The 23,030-nt window shown below is 45.4% G+C and overlaps 1 protein-coding gene and 1 pseudogene across 1 annotated transcript in view; one reads left to right on the forward strand and one right to left on the reverse strand.

The window, feature by feature from the left end:
• The window catches only part of MRPL3 (mitochondrial ribosomal protein L3), a 229,158-nt gene that overhangs the window by 143,281 nt on the left and 62,847 nt on the right, over positions 1–23,030 (forward strand). The gene's annotated exons all lie outside the window — the stretch shown is intronic.
• On the reverse strand, positions 5,917–6,025 carry LOC138262556 (5S ribosomal RNA; annotated as a pseudogene).

Raw genomic sequence — 23,030 nt, forward strand, 5'->3', positions numbered from 1 at the left:
CCATAGAAAGCGTCCCGATGTCAGAAGTAGGCAGTGGTTGTTATTCCCGCTACTTTCTGATTCCAAAAAAAAAACAAGAGTCTTCGCCCTATGTTGGATTTAAGGGACATCAATGTCATCCTCAAAAAGGAGAAATTCAAGATGCTCACTCTTGCTGGGGTCTTGTCTGCCCTAGACCAAGAAGACTGGATGGTAGTGTTGAACTCGCAGAATGCGTAATTTCACATCCACATCCTGCCTACCCACAGGCTCTACTTGCCATTCAAAGTAGGCCACAAGCACTTTCAGTTTACTGTGCTTCCTTTCGGTCTCACCAGTGCCCCTCTGGTGTTCACCAAAGTGATGGCAGTGGTAGCAGCTCATCTGAGCAGGTTAGGGGTTTCAGTCTTCCCCTACCTCAATGACTGGCTGTTGAAGGCTCCTACGCCCCAGACTCTCGTCAACCACCTTCAGACGACAGCGAACCTCCTGCATTCCTGGGGTTCACTATAAACGTGCCGAAGTCGCACCTGACTCCCTCTCAGAAGCTCCCTTTCATCAGAGCCGTTCTGGACACAGTGCAGTTTCGGGCTTATCCTCCCGAGCAGCGAGTCCAGGATATTCAAATTATCACATCGATGTTTTGGTCTCTATCCTGGATTTCGGTGCGACAGACTCTGAGGCTCTTGGGACTCATGGCTTCCGGCATCCTGTTAGACAAACATGCCAGATGGCATATTTGGACTCTGCAGTGGGACCTGAAGTTCCAGTGGGCACAGCATCAGGGGAATCTTACCGTCACGGTTCAGATCTCAGAGGGAACTGCCAAAGTCCTGCAGTGATGGTTAGTGAACCGCAATAGGGTCAGAGGCAAACTGCTCTCCCTTCCCCAACCAGATCTCACAGTAGTGACAGATGCGTCACTTCTGGGCTGAGGAGGCCATCTGGGAGAGGAGGAGATCAGAGGCTTCTCGTCTTCAGTGGAATCAGGACTCCATATCAACTTACTGGAGCTCCAGGCCATCTGACTGGCACTGAAAGCATTTTTTTATGTTGTAAAAGGGAAGATAGCACAGGTGTTGATGGACAACACCATCACAATGTGGTACTGCAACAAGCAGGGCGGTATGGGGTCATGGACCCTTTGTCAAAAGGCCCTGCATCTCTGGACATGGCTGGAACAGCAGGGCATAACCCTGGTGGCTCAACACCTGGCAGGTTCTCTGAATGCCAGAGCGGACTAACTCAGCTGTTGATGCCTAGCAGATCATGAACAGTGTCTCCACTCGGAGGTGGCACAAGGACTCTTTCAAGAGTGGGGAGAGCCTTGGTTAGATCTCTTCACCTCTGCAGGGAACATTCAATGTCAGCAGTATTGCGCTTTGGAGATTCCAAGGTGGCAATTGCTCGGCGACACTATTTGTCACAAGTGGAATTCAGGCCTCCTAGACGCCATTCCACTTCTGCCTAGAGTTCTCAAGAAGATCAAGAACAACCGGGGCCAAGTAATTCTAGTGGCTCCGGTTTGGGCAAGGAGAGTTTGGTATCCTGAGATTTTGAAAATTAGCATCAATCCTCCGATCAGGTTGTCCCATTGGGAGGATCTTCTGTCACAGCAGCAGGGGAAGGTTCTCCACCCGAACCTGTCAATTTTGCATCTAAATGCATGGAGATTGAGCAGCGACAGTTGAAGGCTTTTGAACTTTTTCCTGAAGTCTCTAAAGTTAATTTTTCAGCCAGGAGTCCCTCCACTAAAACGGTTATACGCCTGTTGTTGGAAACGCTTTGTATATTATTGTACAGAAAGGTCTTTGATACTCTTTCTTATATCCTTCTGTTTATACTATCAATTGCCCAGCAAGGTTCTGCCTTGGGTACTCTCAAGGGCTATCTTTCTGCCTTATCGGCATTTCTTCGGCTACCTAATCGGCCTTCATTTTCCAAATCTCCCATTGTACATAGATTCCTCAAAGGGCTTGTACATATGTTTCCTCCTACACCCTTTGTTATGCCCCAATGGGACTTAAATATGGTCCTTACATTTCTAATGTGTGCTCCTTTTGAGCCCTTACACAACTGTCCCCCCCCTCCGGCTGCTCACCATCAAAATAGCCTTCTTAGTGGCCTAACATCTGCCAGGAGGGTGAGTGAGATGCAAGCTCTTTCATCCAAGCCACTGTATCTCACTTTGTTCCCAGACAAGGTGGTTCTCAGAACATGTGCCTCTTTCCTCCCTAAGGTGGTGACCCCATTCCCTCTGGGTCAGAATATCATCCTGCCCACCTTCTCTGCTCCATCGCATCCCTCTAAGGAAGAGGAGCGACTCCACCAGCTGGATCCAAAAAGAGCATTGTCGTTCTACCTTGACCGCACAAAAGAGTTCCAGGTGGATGACCAACTCTTTGTGGGGTATGTGGGAGCAAAGAAGGGTTGGGTAGTACAGAAGCAAACCATTTCATGCTACGTCATTCTCTGCATCGAGATCTGTTATGCATTGGCGAGGAAGCAGCCTCCTGAGGGCTTGAGGGCTTATTCTACCAAGGGCCAAGCGGCTACCACTGCTCTAGCTCGGGGCTTTCCATTCCTGAATATTTGTCAGGCAGCAACGTGGGCATCTTTGCACACGTTTGCAAAACATTACTTATTGGGCAATCGGGTATGGAGAGATGGTCACTTTGCCCGTTCGGTCCTGCAGCACTTTTTAGTGTAAGTAGAGGTACCCGCATCCCACTGCCAGGAGATTATGGCTTGGGTATCTATTCAAAGGTATGGAATCTGCAGCTAGAAGTCTCTATCAGATGAACAAGTTACTTACCTTCGTTAACACATTATCTGGTAGCTGCAGATTCTTTACACCCACCTATGCCTCCCTGCTCTGCGGATATGTATAGTAGGGTTATGGTTTATCCCTTTTAGGGCCCTGGTTTTGCACAGACGAACTGTTAGTTCTATCAGTGACTTCACTTCTGGCGTGAAGTTTGTGGGTAAAAGACCTGATGTACGCGTGCAGGGGAGGTGCTTTCGTAGGTGACCGTGACATCACAGACGGCTCAAACGACACTGACAATGCCATGCGGAGCCGAACGAAGCATGCAGATCCAAATTCAAGGGTAAGGAATCTGCAGCTAGATATTCTCTACCGATAATGCGTTACCAAAGGTAAGTAACTTGTTTTTTATTTTGATTAATTTTATCATTTTAGTTATGTGGCTTCCTGTGAAATTGACACTGTCAAAAGTCCTATAATGTCACTTCCTGGGATACTAATGCAGGACTGAGTTCATTGTCACTCCTAAGAATTCCGACGTATAGAGGGATCACTGCACACCGGCTGTCCTAATGGGAATATTAGTATCCAATGCTTCACTTCCTACGATGCGAATTATGGAAGAACAATGGGAATACTTTCTGTTTTTTAGGTTTTCATGATTGTCTGCATACTACTAAAGTGATGGCAAGTACCATGATTCAAAGTTGTTAAATCAACAGTTTTTGTTTTTCCCTGGACCATGGTGCACATAGAAAAAATACTACTCCTGTCCCACCATATAGTCATAATAAGTAGGTAGTTTTACAACTTACTTCAAAGAATGTGTCAGCTCTGGGCACCAGGCTCTCTTTCTATCTGACGTGCTAACAACTGTAGAAATAGAACCACCAGAACTTCTCGTGTCCGCCTTTCATAAACATTTTAAGGGCTTTTTGTGTGTAAGAATTGCTGTAAGCCCTTCAGTTAGAGTATTCATTGATTTTTTTTTTTTTATGTGTGACACCTTGTTCATTGTGCTTTTTAGGTTGAGCGTTAGCGTTCAGCTTGCTGTATACTAAAGTATACAATAGAGTGAGTTCCAGCGTTTTGATTGGTTAGTTGCAGTGTCCTTCAAAAATCCTTGTTTGCTAGTGGTCCGTTCTGCCTCTTTGTCCTGCCTTTTTTCACTTTGGGAGCAACACAAAGTACTGTGCAATTGCGCTATGTCCTGTTTATCTCTTCTTTAAGGGGGCATTTGCCTGTTTCACCTTAACAGTGTGGGTGCTTGTTCAGTCCCTACTCCCCACCAGATCCCTCTGTAAACATAAACCAACAGCAGAGGGGGGCTTTTCCAGGGCCAGCTCGCCCTCGCTCTCTTCATCTTGTTATTTTCAGTCTGTGTGGCAAGAAAAGTCCACTCAGTAATTTACAACGCTAGGAGCTCTAACTCGAGCAAACACAAGAGCATTGCATTCCCCCACCCCACCCCCAGCTTTGTAAACTCGTAACCGGACTTTTCTTGCCACACAAATGAAAAACAAAACGCAGTGCGATCGCGCTATGTAAACCCCAGCGCGATCGTGCTGCGTTTTTTTTCTTTTTATTTGTGTGGCAAGAAAAGACCAGTTAGGAGTTTACAACGGTAATAGCTCTAACTCGTGCAAATGCGTGACCCGTTGCGTTCAAAATGCTTATTAAATCCTCTATTTAAAATGCTCTGGGTTACGTCCGATTCTCTCATCTTCACACGCTGCAGCAGTCCCTCCCCAACCTAGCACGACTATCAGACGGCCCCTCTCACACACTCAATTACAATGGACCCTGACCTGCACCTCCTTGGACCCCTCCTTAGGGCATGACAAGGAGGAGTCACCAGGGGAGACGCTGCCTCTGAACAGCAGTGTTCATTCTCCCCTTCCAAGGACGATTAGTTGCTGCTATGCAGGGGTTCTCTCTTCGTTATCCCACTGAGTGGCGACACCTCCATTCACTCTGGCTGGGAGAAATATCTCTTCTACACTACCTTAACAAATCCAGAAATAAACGGGAAGGCAAGCCCTCTTCTCGCACTTTTTTCACTTAATGGAGAGGCTCTGTCACTCGAAGTGCCATCTGCAACATATTCGCCATGCCTTACAGGCAGAGGGTGGCCAGTCTTTTCTTTACTTTTGTCAAACCAGGGTCCCACAGAAAGAATTTAGTAGTTGTGGAAAAAATCTGATCTTTCATCATGGAATTCTTTCTCAAACAACATGCAAAATAATATCCCTTCTTACAATACAAGTGAAACTGAAAGAGACAGAGGTCTGTAGTTTAATGCTTAGGACACAACAGTGAGTAATGTGCTCTCTGCTGGGATGTTTTCCTATGTTGAACAGGTTTTATTCTGCACACGCCCTGCTCACCCATTCTTTCTGTGGTCGATAAATGGATCATTGAGTTAATGACACCTGTTACAATGCCATGAAATACCTGAAAATGCTTTGGAATGCTTTTACAACAACTCAAATTGTACGCACCTTTCCTCTTTTTATTCCCTGTTTCTGGAATGCTCTGCTTTTGGCCTCTGTTATGCTAGTGTCTGCAACTCATTTCATTCTTCTACACTGAATACATCATTGTCCTTTTATCACATTTCGGACACGCTGTGCTGATTATTTCCATTTGTTTGCCAATAGTGGGCTCAAGCACTATTTCTTGGGGGCTAAGGCTTATTCATGGCACAAGTCTTAAAGAAAATAAGTGGGGGGACTGACCAAGTTAGACACTATGCAAGTGACATCACGCCACATGACACCACGGCGTGTGAAATGGCACCTGGAATCACAGGTAGTGGCATCACAACCTATGACCTGACCGGAAATGACATCACAAGAAGTGAGATCTGGTCTTAAGACCTCACGCATCTGTTTACCGCAAGAAAGCAAAGCCTTATCTAGAGATCCCTTTGCCCGTCGTGGAGCAAATGTTTTCTTCAGCTTGGGCCGAGTGTAAAGTGCAGAATAATTGTAAGTTTTCCTTTGGAAAGTGTGTATTTTAGTGTTATTGCTGTTCTTTTTTCTTTCTTTTTTTTTTTTTTAAGACAGGAAAAAAAGAGTGCAGGAAATAAAAAGTGGAAAATGAAATTAGCAAGAAAGCTGTGTAATTGAGCTAAGACGTGCAGCACCTAGTGTCTGCGAGAGACAAAATGTCTACAGCACCTGGTATTCCCAGGCGGTCTCCCATCCAAGTACTAACCAGGCCCGACCCTGCTTAGTTTCCGAGATCGGGCGCATTCAGGGTGGTATGATCGTAGGCAGGAAAAGCTGCAGTTTCAGCTCACCAAGCCTACCGCCCGGAGCCTGCTGCTCTTAATCGCACTTGCACAGGCTCCCCTTGGGAAGTCGGACATGCGCTCACTACTGGAGGCCCAATGCCCCAACCCACATGGAACCCGATTTTTAGGGTTGAGCCTGTGTCACATGCGCTTGCGCATGCGTTTCGCTTGCGAGACACATTAGTAGTTAGAAAAGGGCTCAGAGCCACACCCATGTCACGTCAGTGTCTTTCATTGGTTTGTGGGCTTGCCTTTCAAAATCTGCTTGCTTTCATTAGTGGAAGGCATGCATACGTCATGCCTTTTCCGGTGGTTAGCCCTCCTTGAGTGCAGCGACCAAGTACTGAAAACATGCGAGGCTCGCTGTTTTCCATACGTTTTGTGGACTACTTTTTAGCAGCGCGATCTCGCTTGCCAGAAGTCGAGCGCCTTGCATGACATCGACCCTGTTACATATTAATTGCACTTTTGGCTGTTACGTAGATAATTGCACTTTTGCCGATAGGTTTAATGTGGCAAGAAAAGTCCGGTTGGGAGTTTACAACTGCTAATAGCTCTAACTCAGAGAAATGCGAGACCTGTTGCATTGCAAATGCTTGTTTAGTTCTGTTGTCATTACAGCTGCTGTCTGAGGCATGAGCCTTTTAAAGCTGTAGTAACTTAAAGAACATGTAAGATGCCTGAAACTCTAAGCTCTCTATACCTTGAGCGGTAGCTCTGCTGTCTGAACCTATAAAATCTCTTTAATTTACAAAATAGGTCTGCTTGGAAAGTTTATGCAACTTCAAGAGTCTCTTTATGACTCAGAATCTGCTTGAAAGGGTTTTGGTGGAGATAATGAGAGGAAGTAGAGGACATGAGCATGATATTGACGTTTTTGAGATATAGGAGGCCTCTTTGAATTGCTTTCCCGGACCTCTCTGAACAGCCCTCAAAACCAATGAGATTTTAAAAACCTAATGAAGTAAATTGTGCTGGATAAAGCACCACTTGCTTCCATTTTTGTCTCGTTAAAGTTTTTATGGGCCACGCTTCTCTTACTATGAAGTGTTTTCATATTTTACGAGTAGCCTTTCAGAATCTAACGAACAACCTATGTCTCTTTAGATATTTGAGCTGCAAATTGCCCATTGAAATGGTACAGTTAATACCATATTTATTTTAACTGTCTCACGGGTAGAACAGCCTAAACTCAGCAGGCACTGGTACAGTGCTCGCGAGGTCTGCTCATGCAGTGCACTTCAGTAAGGTGATTTATGCCACACCACCAAAAATTCACCAGCCACCGCGAGGCCCAGGGCTTTTGGGTGTTGCTCGGGGATTCATCGGGCCTGAATCATTTTCTGCTTGCTTTCACTGCGTGCACTGCCTGGTTTTCAGGTCTTTGCTGCATCTTTAGGAAGTTAAAGGTTCAAGGCTCCCTTCATCTATCATGTGACTGTAGAGTAACCTGACTGCTTCTGCCTTTGCTTCTGTAATATAAATTGGATTTTCTTAGATGGCAATGACGTATATGGAGAGGGGGGACGGTAAGTAACAGCTGCCACATTCATCAAGTAAGGGCAATAAGGCTGTTAACACCTCCCACACAACACCCAAAAAATGCTGGGGAGCAGAAAATCTCTCTCACCTGCAGAGATTGGAATCAATGGGTCTATGCTCCTGCTGCGTTCACTCAGCCACTCCCGTAGCAGCCTGCTAAGGCATGGCTTTCTCGCCTTCTCCCTTTTTAACCAATAGAAGCCTATCACTCGCAGCCAGACTCATCATCAGCATCCCACACAGAACTCCCATCACACCACACCTAGGGAACTGCACTGGCTCGATACATAGTTGCTCAATTCAAACTCTTCACACACATATTCAAGGCACTACATTCAGACCCCACCTACCCAAATAATTGCATCTTCTTTCACCAACCACGTAGATCCCTCCGCGCACATCCCACGCATACGCAGAACCAGATCAGGAGGACGGATGTTCTCTTACGTTACTCCTAAAGCATGGAATGACCTCCCACTTCATATCAAAGCGTCGTCCTCTCTTCTTGAATTCTGCAAGAATCTGAAACCCTGGCTTTTCAGGTAACCAACCTACCATAGGCTGGGCCAGGCACACACACCTCGTCAGCGACAGTATTCTCTCGTGGATGATAGTGTTCTTTACCAATACATATAAATATAACATTCAGCCGCAGAAGTAGAAAAACTTTTTTTGTATTTTTTTTTTTTTTTTTAACTTTTTTGGTCTGATTGGGCTTCCATCTGAGCTACATCATAAGAAGCCCCGATAGACGTGTAAAAATGCTTCTTCTGGGTGGGATGCCTGAAGGAGGGCTGTTGGAGAGTGTAGTCACTTTTTCCCATCTCTTTGTATGAGAGAGATCTTCTGCTGCTATAGTAGTTCCAGGATGGAGGGATGCTGTGAGCTGGCAAGATACTCCCTTTGTGGGCCTTCAAGAATAGCTGTTGTCTGCTAAGGAGCATTCCGATAGCTGGTCGGGTCCCAGCATTTCACACCGTGTTAACAATAATTGTGGCGTGTTGCAATCGGAGGTGACTAGGCTTTTTTTAGCCGTTTGTTTATGTGCTGGATCTTTGTTGTTTATGAGCCTTTAAAGCCCCCCTAAAAGTGTGCCCAGGTGATTACAGTTGCTTCGGTCTGAGATCCCGAAAGAAATTAGGCCACTGCAACTAGGATATTAGGCTCATGAGATGAGATCGTGGGAGGAGTTGTCGGATAATTATCATATTTTGGGGAGGAATAAATCCTTCCATGAACAAATAAAATGCGACACCTTTCCTGAACTGAGTGGGCTGAATAATCCCCAACAGGCACAGAAAACACTTCCGAAGCGGAGCAAACCGAGCATTGAAATAGTAGAAAAAATACAATCCTGGAAGAGCAGCAGCCATTTTAGAAGAATGTGAAATCTTCTTCATTGTTCATGACTTTTGAAACGAACAGTGAAGAATGCCTCCAATCAGTACATTTGTGAATTAGGACTTAATACAATTATGTCTACTAGAAACAAGCCCTGTTCTCTATATTCATGATGTATATGAATGTTTCATATCATAATTTTGTTGTGAGTCGGGTCATAATAAAACAATAAAGTGCATTTCGTGTGTGGTTTAATTTCAAAGGTTTCTAATTATGTTTTATTGGCAGATAAGTCTACATCACCATATTAAGCTTATAAGTAAGGCCTCCCAGTTTAGACATCGGACTAAATGGGCCTACAGCTCACCTCCACAAAAATTGGGGTTCTAAATTACAAATGTTCAATAGGACCGCCCATTGGGACTTGACTACCCTCTCCTCCCTACACGATTTATAATTTCAAGTGATCACCTCAGCTGTCTGCAGTGACTTCAAGGTGACACACGATGCTTTATAGATACCTAAATATACAAAGCTAAGTGGGGGCATTGTGTTTGCTTCCATACTGTGAACAACTGGCTTCTGTTCCAACATACTGATGCATGGAGTTGCATATAACTGGATTATCACGCCATGCTTACACCGTGTTGGAGTTATGACAGTAACACAATATGAACAAGCATTTGCAATGCAACGGGTCTCGCGTTTGCTTGCATTAGAGCTGTTTGCGGTGTTAACTCCTAACTGGATTTTTCTTGCCACATAAACTAATAATGAAAAGTAAAACAGTTTCACATATGTGAGCTGATGTCCGCCATGAGTGTTTAGGAGACACAGAAAAGGAAACAGAAGTTTGCTCGCAGTGAAACATATTGGCAAAAGTGCAATTATGCATGCTACCGGCAAAAGTGCAATTATCCATGTAACAAGGTCGATGTCATGCAAAGCGCTCGACTACTGCGCAGCGAGATCGCACTGTGCAGGAAATGAAAAGATAAAGTAGTTCAGAAACCAGCTGAAAACACGAAGCTTCTTATGTTTTCAGTAGGTGACTGGTGCGCTCGAGGAGGGCTAAACACCGGAAAAGGCATGACGTATGATTGCCTTTCACAAATGGAATCAATCGATTTTTAAAAGGCAAGCCCACAAACTAATGAAAGTGACGGGCGTAACTTGGGCGTGGTTAGAAGCCCACATTTCGATTACAACATGGTCCAGAGCGCTTGCGTGAGCTCGACCCTAAAAAGTTAAGTTTGAAATAACATGTGGTAAATGATGAAAATGTTTAAGGAATAAATATTAGAGTTTAGTGAAAAAAATAAAAGGGAGCCTATCTTCCTTTTGTGGAAGGAGTTAACTTCCGCCAAGTCAGAAGTTGTGGGATATATTATGTGGGGGGGTATGTAGAAAAGACCAGAGGGATCACCAGTCACACTGACGATGACAGCCCGCCATGTATGAATTGTTTGGTGTGATTATTAGCCGCATGTTTGATAAATAAACATTGCCTTTGCACCCTATACTGCATATAATACACCTCCTCTTGGAACAGTGCAATTCGATTAAATTCCATCTTTATTCATGATTTGGAGCTCAATGAGGTCCACATGGTTCAAAGCATACAATAGCCAAAACAATCATAAAATCAATAACGCCCACAGTAAGACATCATTAGAATAAATACACGTCACATATAACAGGGTCACAGGCAAGGCTCATCCCATTGTGTGCGGCTGTGTCATGTTGCAGAGTGGGGGCACTGGTTGGTGGGAGCATGAGAGGGGTTTCATGGGCTTTCTCTTGTTCTTCTACGGTAGTTTTCTTCTTTGCACGCAGCCATATAAATGAAGTTACTATTGGACTAGCAGTCCGCAGGATATTGAGTGGTAATAGACACACGCTTGGATACCTGTGTTGTTAGATTTCATTTCCGACTCAAGCAAACCACTTAAAGTTGGAAGAATGTTGGTAGCAATGGTTAACATATTCTTTTTTTCGGGTGCCAATATCAGGGTAAAACTCCCCCTTAGTTACATCGAGATAGGTTATGAAATGAAAACCTTAAATCTTTTCCAGTGGCGCGTGCTAGGTGTTTGTTGTGTTTGTGCCTGTCGGCTGCAGAGCTCTAGTGCCAGCGAGGACTAGTTTCAACTTCTTGGCGCACGGCTCCTAAATGTCCCCGTCTGTAACCGAGCTGAAACAACTTAAGAGGAGCACAATTTGTGTGCATGAGCGCAAGATCACCACATTACAGTCACACACTTTCTTTCTGCAATGGTCTTATGTTGACACACAGGCCAATACTGACCTCTGGCCAGACCGAACCATGACCTCACAGGCATAATGTTCGTTTCTCGCCTTTCCTCTGGAGCTCAGCCCAGCTCGTGTATTTCTGAGTTGTTAAAAACACCCATGGCCTACTGCGGTTTGTGCCACAATATTTTTAATTAAACATCACACCCTTGCAGGCAGTAATTCCTTGCAGTTTGCTTCTGGCAGATGCTGCCGGTGCACAGTCAGCACTCGCACGGCAGTGTTGTGTGAAACCTTCTGCGTGTCCTCAGACATCCCTGTTATTGCACTTAAAAGCATCTGATTGATTGGCAGGACCTGGTGCCTAGAGACGTCTCCCCGACGCCGGAGGTCCTGGTCACATCAATAGCTATGTGACCGACAACATTATATTTAATAATACACAATTTACACAAAAGTGAACGAATTAAAAAGAATATATTTATTGCATCTTATTATTTCACACGCTGCCCTGAAAGCGAAGGGTAAAGCGTATCTCAGCATAACTCCTTGTTTCCTGGAGCTGCTTCTACGGGCACGAGTAGGAACAGGGGCACACTTGGAGCTGCTTCCACGGGTACCAGTATCAGCAGGGGTTCACACCTGGTGCTGCTACTGCTATGGGCACCACTAGCAGCAGGGGTCACACCTGGAGCTGCTTCTACGGGCACCACTAGCAGCAGGGTTCACACCTGGAGCTGCTTCTACGGGCACCACTAGCAGCAGAGGTCACGCCTGGAGCTGCTTCTACGGGCACGAGTAGGAACAGGGGCACACTTGGAGCTGCTTCCACGGGTACCAGTATCAGCAGGGGTTCACACCTGGTGCTGCTACTGCTATGGGCACCACTAGCAGCAGGGGTCACACCTGGAGCTGCTTCTACGGGCACCACTAGCAGCAGGGTTCACACCTGGAGCTGCTTCTACGGGCACCACTAGCAGCAGAGGTCACGCCTGGAGCTGCTTCTACGGGCACGAGTAGGAACAGGGGCACACTTGGAGCTGCTTCTACGGGCACCACTAGCAGCAGGGTTCACACCTGGAGCTGCTACTGCTATGGGCACCACTAGCAGCAGGGGTCATACCTGGAGCTGCAGCAGGGTTCACACCTGGAGCTCCTTCTACGGGCACCACTAGCAGCAGGGGTCACACCTGGAGCTGCTTCTACGGGCACCACTAGCAGCAGGATTCACACCTGGAGCTGCTTCTGCGGGCATCGGTAGCAGCAGGGTCACACCTGGAGCTGCTTCTACGGGCACCACTAACAGCAGGGTTCACACCTGGAGCAGCTTCTGCGGGCACCGGTAGCAGCAGGGTCACACCTGGAGCTGCTTCTACAGGCACCGGTAGCAGCAGGGTCACACCTTGAGCTGCTTCTACAGGCACCGGTAGCAGCAGGGGTCACACCTGGAGCTGCTTCTACAGGCACCGGTAGCAGCAGGGGTCACACCTGGAGCTGCTTCTACAGCACCAGTAGAAGCAGGGACCACACCTGGAGCTGCTTCTACGGGCACCATTGCCAGCAGGGGTCACACCTGGAGTTGCTTCAGCGAGCACCGGTAGCAACAGGGGTCACACCTGGAGCTGCTTCTGTGGGCACCAGTAGCAGCAGGGGTCACACCTGGAGCTGCTCCTACGGGCACCACTAGCAGCAGGAGTCGCACCTCATATACAGGACTGTGTCCAGGGCAGGCAGGCACAACTTTTCAGAGGGTAGAGATGGGATATGGCGGGAGTAGGAAACTTTTACACTATTAGTAATTGGAAAAAAGTCACCGTCCTCCACCACTGTAAATTTAAAATCGGCATTCATGGCGTGGTCCGACTGGTTTACCACCTAGTGCTGATCCGAATATCCCTGCATCTTCTCCCCCCGAACATATCATTTCCATTTGCGTACCACGCACTCTCATTAGCTATTAATTTACATGGTACTATTTCCTGCGTTGATTTATCTCCACCAGTGTAATTACCCACCCTGCTTTCCTGTCTCTTACTTAACCAGTCCAAATTGAAGTAAACTCCGACACAAGACCCTAGACTAAAGCAACCACAAGAAGTGCTTAACTTTCAACAATGCATAGTGGCAGTAACAGAAAAAGTAACAATTGACCTGACACTGGGTCCCCAGAGTAGCCTGCTGCTCACGGAAGACACACTTCAGCGCCTCATTAGGGGTAGTAAGTGCTATACAAAGCCAATTGCAATGTAACGGAATACATTTTAATCTTAGCGTGACATTTTAATGCCCGCCAGGTAAGGAAAAGCTTGACAGTTTTCAGGTCCTGGTCAGATCACTATACTCTTGAACTCCGTGTCTGATCCTACATCAGATGTCACAGGTTGAACTCCATCTACTTTCCTAATGTGCAGATGTCCCCTTCTGTCCATATCTAGTTCTGTGTTTATTTGGACTCTTAAGTCGAATGGGTGGTGGGCTACTTTTAAGTGTAACGTATTGATTTGCAGCTTCCTTTCTGCTTTCATCTAGTTAAATTGAATATAGGAGACGTTTTTAGCCCTGAAACTTTGTCAGTGTTTCCTAAATTAATCTCTAATTTGGGGAACTGGAATGTAATTTGGGGATTTACTTTGCTAAATTAGGTTGTACTTGACGAAAAAAAAGAACTTTAAAGCATCTCTAAAAGCGTCAAACTACCTTTTATTTAATAATAATAAAAAAAAAAACAACCTTGCAGTGTCTGCCTTTTTCGTGGCTGGTGGTCGTATCTTATTCTGTACAATATGAATGATGGGGAGACACCATTCTAATCTATTTGCAAACATATAGCATCACTGTTAGACTAGCTGCTCCATCTATACCACTACCCTTTATTTAATTAATATCTTTAAGAGCCGCTTGTAGGAAAGTCATCCTTTTTACCCTGATCACCCCCATTTTGACTGATACTGGTGGTTACGGACTCTGAAAGTGCCCTGGGCTCTGTTAACCAGGGCAAGGGAAAGTGCTTTGTCCCTAAACATATGTGTTGTTTGGTATAATTATAATTGGTCAAGACGCCCTACTTTAAGTCCCTCAAATATAATAGAGCAAGTAAGTTTAGATATCTCAGTGGACTTAATGCACTTATGTGTACACTGCTGTGTCCCTTCAAAGCCAGACCTATCTTGCATGCTAGTTTTAAAATAAAACTATGTCCAAATTCGACTTTGGAATTCAAAGTAACTCTAAAGTCCAAAACGACCATTTTATTGCATGCAACTCATCCCTAAGGCCTCCCCTATGTGCCTCAAAGGTAGGGTGTCTTGATATAAAAAGCAGGGACAATATAAAATGTGTTATATCCCCTAGTAAGGAAAAACAGCAAGTCATTTTTCCCTATTGTACTGCTGCTAGCCCCATAGGCTAACATGGGAAGGCTTTAATTTAAGTTTAATAAAGTCTAACGTTTGATTGGAGTTAGCTAGCAATATCATTCAAAGTGTCAAATTGATAGTTACAATAAATCCGACAACTTGCCAAGTTTGGATATTATAACTATTACAGGAAAGTAGTTTTAGAATGTACTATCCTAAAGTTACCGAAAGCAGCTCTGTTGCAGCCCCTTATGATTGGTCAGCCTTTTACAGCCTGGCCCAGGCTTGCTCCCGGAATAGGAGTAAAGAGGCCTGGGGCTGAAACAATACAGCCATTTGGTGGGAGGTGATCGGTTTCCTGGAGAAGCCATGTCAAGAAGGCAGATGAGGAGATAAGCTGATCTTCAAAGGTAGAAGCACAGGTACCACAGGACCCAGGCCAGCCCCAATTCCTTTGATCTCCAGCCAGATGGGAGCCCCCTAATTAGGAGAGGGACTGGAAAGGGAATGTATGGAAAAGGTAGCCACATCTGTGGGTTGGATTAGCCAAACCTTCACTCCAAGGAGAGAATTTCTCAATTTTGAAGAACAGTTAATTCTGGCGCAAAAATATGCAGCACTTCGCAGGAAGTGGTCATACCAGAGGGTGGCAACTTGAACTCCAGTGGTTGGGGTGCCCCTCCTCTTGCCATCCCGAGATGTGGAATAAATTTGGGAGTTCTGCAATAGCCCCTCAGAACACTGCCTGGAACAACAAGAGAAGAAGGACTTCCCTGCTGGACCCTTGGAGTGCACTACAGAAGGCTTGCACTCAAAAGGACTGCACCTGCTGCACTGTCAAGGCTGCACCAAAGAAAGGACTGTCTCTGTCTTAAAGGAAAAGGGGTGGACTCCTGGAACAGCAACTGGTAGAAAAGTGCTGGAAAAAGTCCCCTGCAATGCCAACAAGAGGATCACTCCAGCTGGCAAGTTACACCTGGATTCTCCTGGGTTGCACAGGTGCATTGTGGGAGATTAAGTCCAAGCCCTCAAGTGACAATCCAGAGCTTCTGATCCTTTGGGCAGCGCTAGAAGACCCCTGTCTCCCCAAAGAAACCAAGAAACAACTGTCTAAGGATCCCAAACCCGCCTACAACAAGTTCCTTACCTCCAAGAGGGGCCTCTCAGGTCGTGGGCCCTTAAAGCGCTTTCTGTGCTCTTAAATTCAAGCTTTTGGTCTCTTTGTAAATGGGCACATATGCTCTGGAAATGCGTTGCTCACACAAAGTTTCAGCACAAGTGGGCACAAGACCGGCTCTTCGCACAGTAAGTGTTACACTTGGCCTCCTTGGCCTGGTCTCCCCTGCCTTTTTGCCTCTGCTTCCCATGTTTTGACTGTGTGCTGGACTCTTTCCTGTTTTTGGTACTTTGGGGACTTTACCACTGCTGACCAGTGCTAAAGTGCAAGTGCTCCTGTGTAAATTATATATGTAATTGGCTTTTCCATGATTGGCATATTTGATATACTAGTAAGTCCCTAGTAAAGTGCGCTAGAGGTGAGGTGCCCAGGACTATAAATCAAATGCAGCATTGGTTGTGCCACCTACATTAGTAGCCCTGTAAACATGGCTCAGACCTGCCACTTAAGTGTCTGTGTGTGCAGTTTTAAACTGCCAATTCAACTTGGCAAGTGTACTCACTTGCCAGGCCTAAACCTCCTCTTTTTATACTTGTAAGGCACCCCTAAGGTAGGCCCTAGGTAGCCCCATGGGCAGGGTGCAGTGTATGTTAAAGGCAGGACATGTACTGATGTCTTTTACATGTCCTAACAGTGAAATACTGCTAAATTCGGTTTTCACTGTTGCAAGGTTCACCTCTCTCATAGGTTAACATGGGGGCTGCCTTTAACTATCTTTAAAGTGAGTTTCCCTTTGAGAGCAGGTAGAATTGATGAGTTTGGTATCTCTGAACTTACAATTTAAAAATACATGTTAGTGAAGTTGGTTTTTAGATTGTTAGTTTAAAAATGCCACTTTTAGAAACTGAGCATTTTCTTCCTTAAACCATTCCTTGACTCTGCCTATCTGTGGATTCCCTGTCTGGGTCAGACTGACAGTTGGGCTGTTTGTGAATCCCCTCTAGACAGTGACACAAAGGGAGCTGACTTGGAACCTGCATATCCTGATGAGCCATCTGGGCTAGAGTGGAGGGAGGAGTGGTCACGTACACCTGAATGGGCTGTGCCTGCCCTCACAATGCAGTCTCCAACCCCCTGAAGTGTCTGGGGCCTGTCCTGGGCAAGGCAGGATCTTGTAAACCACTGAGAATTTTCTTTGAAGTGGGGCAACGTCAAAGGCAGAAAGGGGTATAAGTAGTGGACCCAAAACCCCAGACTTTTAGATAACCTCAAGATCACTTCTGAAATCAAGAGGAACCTCTGCCAAGGAAAAGAGCTGAGGAAAAGTGCTGCCCCTGCCTGTGACTGTGCTTTGTATGGCTATCCTGCAGTTGCTGCTTCTGCCTGCGAAAGAGGACAAAGACTGGACTTTGTTGTGCATTCCTGCTTGAGCGGTATCTCTAAGGGCTTGGAGTAAAGCTTGCCTCCTGTTTTGAAGCCTCAGGGACAGCAAAGGCTGCAACATCCAGTTTTGAGTCTGCATGCTGTAGATTCTAGCTTGCGAGAGGGTTCCATTCCAGTTTCTGGGCCCCTGGATGTGAATTTCTGGAGAAAAACCCGTCTAACGACGCCGGACGACACAGCACGTCTTCTCTAAGAACGGCGCTGCCCAGAAACTGTGACGGGCGCTGCCCAGAAACTGTGACGCCGCCTGCTCTGAAGCCATGTACCCCCAGTGACTCGCTTTGCCGCAACCGCTGATCCCGCACGACTTCGCTGAGATCAGAGTGTCGTAACTCCAACGTTCGTGACATCCAACACCATTGCAGCGCCTGCGGCCCTGTGACATTATCGCGACCCCGTGAGGTCACCCCACAGCATTGTGACTTCGCTGTACTTAGTCTCTGCCAGAACCAAGGGACCAACAGCGTGGATTTTTATCGGATGGGTGAGAAAAGCTAATGGAAGTAGCATAAGAAGCTGTGCATAAAACGTCAGTGGTCCACTTCATGTAACCTCATAAATTACATATAACGTCATGTATGTTGCATTCTTTTCTCAATGTACCCTCCAATAGCAAAGTGTAATATTCTGTCATATTTTCAGTGATGTAAATTCTGTTTAACCTCTGGATATTGTTTGATTTAAGAGTTGTTGCAATGTTGATATTTAACGTTTATCATATTGTCGTGGGTTCACCTCCAAATAGTTTGTGCCATAGAGTGCTATTTGATATTCAGTGTGAAATGAATTCCTCTTCCTTCCTCATCTGTGACACTGTGTACTATTTCTGCATTTGTATTTGCTTTGCCTCGCACCACTTTAAGCGATTTTGACACCCGCAAGGACCTGGTCAATGCTATACAAATACTCGAAGACTAGTGAATGGTCAACTTGCAGAGTATTCATCTTAGACCTGCTTGTGAACTGGTCAAATGTCATTGAATGGCACATGGGCGCAGGCGATGTCATGCACGACTGAGTTGGATATATCTAAGTTTCTCAGGCGTGATAGAGGACAGGTTGACAAGCACGCTATTCTATAGAGCATGAACATTTGCTTAAAAAGCAGGCTATTCACGTAAGCCGTTCTGGTAGAACTGGGAAAGCTCTCTCCAGCTCGTCTATTTTACCATCATTTTCAAATGTTATGGGGGTACGGATGCTCTGGGCATAACAGGCTTTGTCAGTGCTGCAACAGCTATTCTCCAGGAGCTCAGAGTATGTTTGTCCTTCTTCACTGTTTAGTTCCCCACTGGCCAGCTGCGCAAATGTGATGAACAATATCCAGCCTCTCCCGAATGAAGAGGTTCCTGGATTCTCTTTCATAGAAAAAGTGTTATTCCAACTATTTCAAGTGATCTCCAGTCTGTTTTACATCCCTGATTTTTTCAGAAGTTCTTCAAACATTCAATATTGTCGCTCATGCACAGGTTTAGAATGCTGTGCAGTATTAACAGTTGCTGCTGTCTCTATCTTCAAAATGCATAACTTCATGTTCTGATTGGAAACAGCCACAAAGAACTGAGGTGGAATGAACACCTGTTCAGTTTATGGTATTGCCCTTTGGCCTCACTAGGACTTCCAAAGTATTTATGAAGGTGATGTTAGTTATGGAGATAAACTTTTACAGGGAGGTGGTAGATATGTTCTCTTGCAGGACTGTAATCAAGCATCCAATAAAGGCCCTGGATCACTTCCCTCACCACCTCCCATGAGCTTTTGTATACAGAAGTTGGTTCTTTTGCAGGTTAGAAATCTCCTTAATAGTCATATCTCAGTACATCCAGCTTACAGGAGCAGCCCTTCATATGTGGGAGTAAAGACTTAGCCTCTTCAGCAAAAAGTAAACCACACCCTAGAGATGCCTCTGCTATTTTGTACAGATTTGTATATGAGGGCAATCTCTTTTCCATGTTTCTGGAGGTGGCCCTCTTCTGTTTCTTGATGTTGTCATCCAAACCTCACACAAGTGTGTTATATTGAAGCATCAGAACTCAGTGAAACTAGTGTTCTGGAAGGTGCCTTTGACCCTGGGCAGTTATCAGTCTTGACAAATAAAATTGTTGGAAAGATCTGCTCTGGGGAGAGCCTTTTTAGCTGCAATGAGCCCTGGTGACTGTAGTGGGGGACAAGATCCTGATTTGTTTGGTTTCTTACAAGAACCAAAATATATCATCGGTCTGTGGTGGTTGAAGAAAATAGCATGTAGACATCCTAAGGTTGAGGGTCATGTGGTTGTCATTCATGACATTCTTTTCCCTTGGTTAAGCACTCATCTGTTCAAACCTTGAATGCCACAAGAGTGAACGAACAGAAGAGAACGCCTGGGCTCCAAGTCTGTGTAAGATCAGACTCAATTCTGGGCCTTTGGCCTAGGACAAAGAAATTTAAATATCAGCACCTCATCTGGAGGGAGTAGAGTGTAAGAGTAAATGCTCTCAGCAGAGGGCCCACCAACCATAGGTGATAGCTGGATTAAGGAAGTCCTTGTACCTATCTTTTTACACTGGGAATCTCCATGTGTGTCATACTTGAAATAAATCAAACTGAAATCTGAAATTTCCATCAATTTGTTTTGATCCCGGTCTCAAATTTGTTTCTGTAAAATCTTTTTGTCTTTCCTTGGTCTACCCTTTATGATTACGAGGCAGACTTTATTCATTCTGCCCCACACTTTGTGAGACAGACAGTTTCCAAATCTGGTAGATTTGAATCGGAGTCTTTCATGGATGTTTCCAGTGGAGAGTTGTAAGAAATTGGGTTACTGGTTGAGGGGGGTGAAACCCTACTTAAGCAGGAACCACAATCCTTGTCAGGGTGAGGCACAAGCAAGCCCTAAATTAACCTGTGTGCAATCCTCTGGTAGCTTGCCACAGAGCAGTTGTACTTAACTTATAGTCAATGTGTCAAGTATTTATGCAGAACCTCAAACAGTAATAAATTGAAAACTCCCACACCAATTTAGAACAATAGAATACATTTTAATTAAAAAAAATCTTGATCAAAACGAAAATAATCCAATGATGAGAACTGTAGATGTGCAGTTTTAAAGATTTTAGCGAAAATAGCACCAAAAAGCCCAAAATGCCAACTGTATGTATATGGCGCCAGACCGGGACAGAGTCAGAAGTTCGGGCTGATCCCGATGAAGACCCGGCCTGCTACAGGGACCCTTAATAGGCCCCTGAACAAGAGTACCTTAAGTCTTGGTTTGTAGAGTGTTGAGGTCCCACATCAAGGATGTCCTGCAGTCGAAGCAATGTGTTGGTTCTGAAGAGCTGTGAGGCTGTGATGCGAGAACTTGCATCATCATGAAGGCTGAAGTCAAGGAGAGATCTGCGATGTAAGGGCATAAGTCAGTGAAGCTTCACATAGAGGTGGTTCTGATGCAGGTTGGGAGTCGATGCCGAACCCTTGCTTTGGGAGAACTCTTGCAGAAGAGGCGATAGTCAGTTTTACTTGGGATTGTGCCACACAGCAGATGTGATGCGCCGGTTCTGCTGGGTCGACAGATGGGCTAGCTGAGCACATTCAGGTCCATTTCCAAGGGTCCGGGGTGGCACCACTTGCAGGGTAGAACTTAAGATGGCAGAGTTCAGGTGCTAGGTTCAAGGTTTCTTGGAGCCTTCTCTACCTGAAGCTCTAGTCAGGAGGCCAGCCAACTAGCCCTTGGAGTCACTTTGCAATCCTTGGTTCGATAGATGCAGGTACAGAGGCATGTTTAATGTGCTGCTTAGGTGAGTGGCACAATCAGTACTGCAGGCCTACTAGTAGTGTTTGATTTACAGGCCATTGGCACAGGAAGTGCCATTTTAATAGGGACTTGGAAGTAAATTACATGGGCTAATTGAGTATAAGCCAATTTTACCATGTTTTAAGGAGAGAGCACACGCTCTTTAGCACTGGTTTGCAATGGTAAAGTGTGCAGAGTCCTAAGGCCAGCAAAAACGGTCAGCAATCAGAAGAATTGAATGTTAAAAGTTAAGGAAAGAACCATGCCAAGGATGCCAGGTCTAACAAGGGTGACTTCCAACCACAGAAAGGAGGGTTGGTTCTACATTCAGACTTAGAAATATTCGACCTTCGTGCTTGGAGGTTGAAAGAATTGGCAATGTTAAGAGCAAGGTGACCCAGTATAAAATCTGTATTGCTTGGAAAGTAATCAAGTTTTGAACAAGGGGAATCGGATGAAAACAGTGATAGTAGATATTCAATGTGGCAGTTTGCTTTTGACAGCTTTACGTGAACTTGGCAATGGATTTTGAAATCTCAGGTCCTTTATTGAGATGTTCCACCCCATCCTAGCATTCCCAATCATCATTCTTAGTTAAGCCAGATCAAAATATTACACTATCCTGTATGCCTTTCTAAAATCACATAGTTAGATCAAATCCCTAACTACCAACTCTTTGGCCACCACTACCTTGTCCAACCTCACTGCTAATGACTTGGATTCCTAATTTGCAACCAAAATCTCTGCCATTAGAAATGCACTTTGGCCCTCCACTCAGTACTTCCCTTCCAGCCCTCCCCACACGGCACCTCCTACACTCAACTACCTCCCCATCCCACCAATATACCCATCTGAGTGCAGGCTCTTTTAGGCCAGATATGAAGGATCCCACTTTGACTCTGTCCGATTGGAAGCTCTGATAACTCCCCAAAACTTTTATGCCGATCATGTTTTCCTCAAAGCGGAATTTGTCAGTCGGCAGTTTCAGCTTAGCAAACATGTCTGCACAGGTGGGCCAACCTGAGTAAAGCCGCATCAGGAATTTGTGGGGCTTCAGGCAATAAGGCCTTTTATGATGAAATGTACCCCCCTCCCCCTCTACAAATGACTTATTCTAGTTACCCGTCTCATTATCCATAGTCCTCTTTAGACAATATTCTTATTTTCTGTTTGGCAGGTTGGGACTTGGTCTAGTGCTTCCACAAAATGGAGGGTCCATGGAAAGACTGGGTAAGGAGGCGTAATACTTCCCTTCTGATGCAACAGCCTGATCCATGGCACGGAATCTTTTGGGCTAAACAAAATCTACCCAGAGCAGCAGTGGGAACTTTATGTACCCTTTCTATAGCAGCAGTTGAAAAGTTAGGTTATTCACCGTCTTTGTGGGTCTTGCAAATGTTCTATGCGCTGTGCTCTATTCCAGAGTGAACCACCCAGTGAGAGATTATTTAGGGAAAGACTTTCATTGCTTAATGTGGAGATGTGGCACTCTTGGGCCAAAGGGGCATAGAGTGACAATATCACTTATTCAGATTCTCAGCATCACCTTCATAGTTCTGAGTGATCTCTTGAAGTGGAGAGACTGCGCGGTTGCTGATGAAGAGAGATTCCCAGAGTCTGAGACCCATGCTTAGCCAAGGATATTGCACAGTGTGAGCATCTGATCAGGAGCCCTTCGCCAACAAATGCGGGTTCCTAAAACCAGTTCGATCGTAACCACCAAAGCAGCACCCTCCGTGTCACCGATGACACACCAGTCCCTCTGGAAGGAAGGCATTGGAGGATGGAAAAGGTTAGGGTAGTCCTCGGGAACCGCACTGAATGTTTGAAGCAGACAAGAGCACCCCTCTGTAAGGACAAGCATTTTGCATTTCTGGTTCGCAACACTGAAATGAGGACTGTTAGTGACATCCAACATGTTCTACTAGTTACAGAAATTGTTTCCTCACATCCCTAAACTTCTAATGCACCCTATTTGGAATACATCTCAGAAATACGCCATTATGCCACAATCTAAGAGGATGAGAATTCAAACAGTATTTGTCTCGCTCACTGAGCTACAAACAGAGGGACGTGGGTAAAAGGGGACATATGCATGCATGGATGGGTTGATATAGCTCTGACTGACGCATTGTACATAAAGCGGTGGCACAACATGTTTT

Source organism: Pleurodeles waltl, chromosome 10, assembly GCF_031143425.1.
Source record: "Pleurodeles waltl isolate 20211129_DDA chromosome 10, aPleWal1.hap1.20221129, whole genome shotgun sequence".
Taxonomy (NCBI): Eukaryota; Metazoa; Chordata; class Amphibia; order Caudata; family Salamandridae; genus Pleurodeles; species Pleurodeles waltl.